We start from the raw sequence: 6,000 nt of genomic DNA, 5'->3' as shown, positions 1-6,000 counted from the left end.
ATGACATCTGTGATTATCTTCATAATTCCGGACTAAGGTTATTCATGGTTTATATCCATTATCTTCTGTGCAAAATATGTTATTTCACTTGCCTCATTTTTTCACCTCTTCTTTCCCACCTTGCCTACATATTCCCAGGGGCAATAGCATTCTCCCAGGGTGATAATTTTGGTAGGCCACCTTTGGAGACAGTCCCTCTGGACATTTATACACTCGTCACTTCTGGAAGCAGCATGTGAGATGCATGAGACAAACCAGCAGCAAAGCTAAAGCATTTCCGTATAGTACATGCACAGTAGATCTTCTGAGACTTGCACAGTTTTAAAAATCTGTGATGGTGTAAAGCCTCAGCATGACAGGCTTGACTCTCCACGATAGCTCTGCAGAAAATAGAATTAGATTTCAATGTGTTATGAAATTCAGTGTCTTAGGGTTCTCAGATAGCAGTGAGAGTACCTGAACCAAGGAGGAATAATGTTACAAAGAGAAGCCACTTTATTAAGTGAATTGTCATTTCATGTTTGGAATTAAAGAGAGAGCAAACACAACGCCGAGGATTTTTAAGCTTTTACTTCCAAGCTGCAGTAAACCTGCAAGACTTATTCACAGCAGCAGAATAATGACATCTCAAGGTTTATGCGCAGCATTAGCAGGCAAGGAAGGTCTCAGAAGTAGGTTGACTCAGCAGTACCTGACCAGACTGCTGGCTGAGCTGAGGAAATATCATTGCCGCCAGGAATTAAATGCAGAGGCTCCTTCAGCTTGTGTAAATTTCTCTGTGCCATTTGAAAAAGGTACTTGGAGAAAAAGTAGTCTGTTTTTTAATTTCAATGTTTTACTCATTTGTTTAAGTACATCTCCAGTTTGTGTTGTCGAATGTGAACAGGCTTCTCAAGTGAATAACTTAAAAAATAATTGAAATTCCTCTCTTTAATATCAGCTTGAGGATGTCGATATCAATGCCTACGAGTTCATCTTTCCAGCATTAGAACATTTTCAGCAGTTATTAAAATCATGCCTCTTCGTGTTATCTTCTAAACGCACAACCTCTTTATTGTATCCTAATCCAACAAGATGAATGTGGAGGTGATGTTCCCATCCTGTTATTTTCCAGTCTGGTTCCAGTTCTGATATCAAAAAGGAGTAGTTCTCCATGTGCAGTAGAAAAAGAAGACAAGATCCACAGGGGACTTTTGGCATGTTTGTGGCCACTTCATGCAGCTTTCTTTATTCTGTGACAACTGAAGTGAGGGCCTGTGGGAAATGGCTGAGGTTTGTTCCCTATCCCCATCTTCAGAAGTAGATTTTTCATGGCTGGAGGCAGATCACCTTGCCATACCTCACACCCCCATGCCCCCGTTATTGCCAAACTTCCTCTGCGTGCTCTCTCCCATGACAGATGCTGCCAAGATCTCTGCTCTCAGTGTGTGGGTGATGCTGATTGCTTCATGTTAGTGGGCAGCAATATTTGCTGTCCCTAGGTGGCTCAGAAGAGACATTTATATATATATCTATGTATATATGACCCTCACAGTCAAAAATCTTTTGCCCCCTGTGTGATCTCCATTGGCTCCTTCTGCTTCCAAGCCATCAGCTGGGAAGCTGGTGGGGAACAATCTTTAGTATGCTTTTTCCCTGCCACCACCCCAGATTGAGAGAAGAAGTGATTAAGGTTTGGAAGAAAGATGGATTAAGCCAAGCCCCCTTGATGCCCTAAGGAAATCCAAGCATGTGTGTGTGTGTGTGTTGAGGGGGGTGGTGGTGGTGGTGGGGAAGCCTTGACCCAGGATCCTTGTCTCCAGGACCCTTCATCCAATTGCTTAGTCTCAATATCCTAATATCCACCTTCCTGGCCACTTCTCTAGTACATTTTGACCTGAATTTTAAATATTCCCTCTCCATAAAAACTGTTCTTGCAGGCCACTATCACATTGCAAAGTTCAGAGATGTCTTCTGGCCCCCCTCTCCCCAGTTCTTTTTATGTCTGACACTACTGCCGGTTTCTGTAGATTGTCTTTTTTATGTTTTCATGACCTTCAGGCAGACTAAACAAAAATGTGGCCTTTTGTCTTCTCCTTCTTGCTTGTCTTACATTATAACTATTCCTTCCACTTTCTGTTTTCTGTTTGTTGTTTCATCCATATCAAGATATGTAGTGTTTTTTGTTTTGTTTTTGTTTCTAGCGGAGAATTTATTTTGTATTTTTTTCCTTTTTTTTTTTTTTTTTTTTACAAGTTTGATACAAAATGTGTTTTGGAAGTGTTGGAAGGTGTCTCTGACTTGGCCCTCATTAAACCTGTTTTTGTTAGCATAACATTTCAGGAGGTTTCTGCCATTGTAAGTTTTAGTACTTTATCATATGTGCCTTGAACTTGACTGCAGAAAGAAGTATAATAATAGGTATGTCTCTTTTTTATTGTGACTGAGGAAAGGTCTCCAAGGCTAACAACTCCCAACTTTCCATGGCACTTGATGGTAAAACATGAGATTTTACCTTTTCTAGATTAATCAGTGCTTCATAGACATAAAATGACCGTCCAGTTGTGTTCAAGTGTGAAAAAAGGTGTGACATTAGGCTGAGACTTTCAACACCATAGCTGATAAGTATTTTCTGCTGATTTGCATAAAACTTGCCCAAACTACTTTTGAGAATCCAAACCTCTGACTGCTGAGATTTTTACTGCAGTTGTGGGGCAAGGGGTGTTCAGAAGCCAAGTGGTAATGCTGGTTTGTAATTCTGTTTGCCACTCTTACTCCCCAAAGTAGATTGTTACCTCAAAAAAAAAAAAAAAAAAGTGATTTCTGAAGATCAAAGCCTAAATAATATCAAGGTCATAATATTAAGGGAGGCCTGAGGTTCTCCCCTTACAAGTCCTGAGGCACCCTGAGGGGTTTCTCCACCAGCAAGCAAACCCCTTTTCCATTTTTTGCTGGGGCAGTGGTAAGGACCTGGGTAGGTCTGCCCACTGGGAGCCCCCTCTGCCCACCACCTCTGCTGGGCATGCTGAGTGATTTACAGCTCATTCGAGTAGCTCTGCTCCTGTGGGTGCTGTGCAGATCCAGCCCTGAAGTTGAAGAGCACCGTGAGGTCAGCCAAGCTTCTCAGGTTCTCTGACTTGCTGCAGGATGTCCTGAAGATGTGTTCCTTCACCTACAGTCAGTGAAGTGGTCCAGAGCTAAGATATGCAAGTAATGAAACTGGAGAGGACAGCAGAACAACCTCTTTTTGTTGTTTTCCTTTATATTGTGATGGTATGTATATTTATTCATGTTTCCTGTTTCCTGGGGGATGGAAAGGGGAAACACAACTGTTTGTAATTGGAATGGGACACTAATCCTTGTTTTTGACCCATGCAGTTGACTTCATTCCCAGCTTGAACCTATGTAGCTGTATTTTCACTGTTTATGACATGAGCAGAGCCCGTCACATAGTTTTAGCTTTGTAGTCACTGTTGGGCCATCTATTATCCTGCATCTCCTATTAATTTTGAAAAACATAATAAACTCACCCTGAGAGATCTGCATGGTATATCTTAATGTATTTTTTTTTCTGTACGTTTTCTAGGTTTTCATTTTTAAGCCTATTTCACGGGATCTGGCATTACTGCAGTGCTGGCACAGTTGTGATGCCAACATATGGCTCTTGAATGGAGGAACAATGTGTGCAATCCTGACAGCAAAGGGACTGGAAATTTTCAGGAGCTGATGAACGGTGTTATGAAACCATCTTTCCAGCTGGAATGAAGGAACAAATTCTGCGTGCTCACCTTGTGCAGTCAGATGGATGCAGGCAAGTGTTTAGGCTTTTCTCTGCAGGGCAGTCATGCTGAACGCGAGACACATTCCAATAATCGAAATGCTATAATTGTTTACTTCAGAAATGCTGCATTTGGTTGCTTTATGAGCATGCACAGCCTGTGTCGTTGCTAGGTAAGGCTGCAGTTCACTTTTGCAGGGAGAAAGCAAGGAGACTGAATCCATACGGCAAATATGCTCACGCTGCTACACTGGAAATCTCCATTTTAGACCTACTTGTGGTCTCCATTTGTTTTTTTGCTTGTGAACCTGAAGCTAAAAGGCAAAGTGTGTTCTTGTTTGTGCGTTATTGGCACATGTTATGGATTTTCATGTAGAAAAGGCTAGACTGGCTGCTGCTCTTCCAGCCAGGGATCGTGGCTCGTGTTGGGGCAAGCACAGCTCTGTGTTACCTGACAGGGACGCCGGTGCTGCAGGCTGGTAGCGGGTACCTCAGGACAGGAATTATTCAGGTTGGAAAAGACCTCTAGGATCATCTAGTCCAACCTTTAACCTTGTCCTAAGTCCACCACTAAACCATGCTACTAAGTTCTCCATCTACACGATTCTTGAAGACCTCTGGGGTGGTGACTCAGCCACTTCCCTGGGCAGCCTGTTCCAATCCCAGACAACCCTTTCATTAAACAAATTTCTCCTAATATCCAACCTAAAGATAGGAGGGGAAGGTGGGCCCTGCGTGACACCCGGGCCTGCTCTCTGACCGGGCTCAGAGCCTGTCATGGCAGTGGTGCTGCCGTAGGCCCGTTTTGTCAATCACTCACCCTTGTGCACAGCACAGGGGAAAGGGAATGGCCTCAGTGAAGAGGAGCGGGTTGTGGTGGGGTGTCTGGAAAGCAAAGCTTGGCTTCCATAGCTTGGTATAACCGGTGGTGTGTTCACACCATGTTCACAGTCACTGTAGGCCCACTGTCAGGTTAGGCCAGGAGTGGCAGTACTGCTGGAGTTCATGTCATAGCCCTCTCACCAAACACCACATCTGTTCTACCAGAGGAAGATTGTGATCTGCTGCCTCTAGCAACTGCAAAACAAACACGGTGGGGACCTGCCAGGTGTAGCACGCCTCAGAAACTCTTCCCCAGGCACCTCACAGGCTCTGGATAACCTTCAGATGGTGCAAAGCCTTCACCTTGCACCCGAGATCTCTCTGAAGAAGAACACTGAGTGCTGCAGCTTCGCTGCAAGCGAGGGAAATGTTTACAAGCAAAGATTAAACTGACTCAAATAGCTGCATCACAGACCGTGAACACTGAAGGAAATGAAAGACAGGAGAAGGAGTAGTCAACATACTGTGATCCTTTCATTTCAGCTGCCTTGAGCAACATTTTTCTTACAAAGGACAAGTCAAGCACTCTGCAGACATAAGGAACATAACAGGTGAGTAAAAAAAAGGAGTTAAAAAGAAATCTCTTTGCTTTTAAAGTTATCAGATTTGGATCTGGAAGTCATTGAGAGTTGAAAAATATGCACCCCATGATACCATTTTTACAAATCCTCTTCTTAAAATAGAAAGACACTTTAAAACTATTAAAAAGAAACAAAAAATTGAAATCAAGCAACACAAATCCCATTTTCTGTTAAAACTTTGTGTTGTAGTTCTACAATCTTACTGAAAATTTAGTGTTGCAAGATAATTCAAGTTCTTAATGGAATTATTTTAAAATTAAAAAATAATTTGATTTTCTGGACTCCAGGGTATAATTTGATGCTCTATATTCTAGAAGAATGTTTTCAAATTAGTTTTTATCTGCTGAATAGAAAGATAAAGCCAGTACTGGAGAAAATACAGCATGTAACACATCAAGGGATTAAAAATAGATGTTTCCATTGTTGTCTATTTTGGGTTAGTGTCCCAGAATTATGTGACATAAATTGCCTTAAACAATAAAACACGAAGAACTGAACAGCTAACACTAGTATTCTTCCATGAGGTAGGGAAGGTTAATAGCAATAATATTCCAAGGGAAGATATGGAAGAAGAACACAACTCTAACTTGTTTTTACTATGGAAAAAGCTCATTTTTGTTTTGCTTTGGGGTGGCCCAAGGCAACCCTGCTCCACCATGGGGAGGTCACAGACCTGCACCAGGCTGCAGCCTTGCCATGTGGTGGCAATGCAGTGGTTTATGGGCCTGGATGCAGTGTGTAGCTCTTCATGTGTGCTCTGCATCAGCATCACCACTACAC

General features: G+C 42.5%; 1 long non-coding RNA gene across 1 annotated transcript in view; it reads left to right on the top strand.

Moving 5' to 3' along the window:
- Positions 1-3,730: 3,730 nt before the first annotated feature.
- The window catches only part of LOC310889938, a 38,375-nt gene continuing 36,105 nt past the window's right edge, over positions 3,731-6,000 (top strand). Inside the window, exons 1-2 of the long non-coding RNA XR_014576924.1 lie at positions 3,731-3,790; positions 4,805-5,190. This is a non-coding gene — a long non-coding RNA (uncharacterized lncRNA). The remainder of the gene's footprint in view (positions 3,791-4,804; positions 5,191-6,000) is intronic.

Source organism: Anser anser (assembly GCF_964211835.1).
Source record: "Anser anser genome assembly, chromosome: Z".
Lineage (NCBI taxonomy): Eukaryota > Metazoa > Chordata > Aves > Anseriformes > Anatidae > Anser > Anser anser.
The sequence above is the reverse complement of the archived record's forward strand: the minus strand, read 5'-3'. Positions and strand labels throughout refer to the sequence as shown.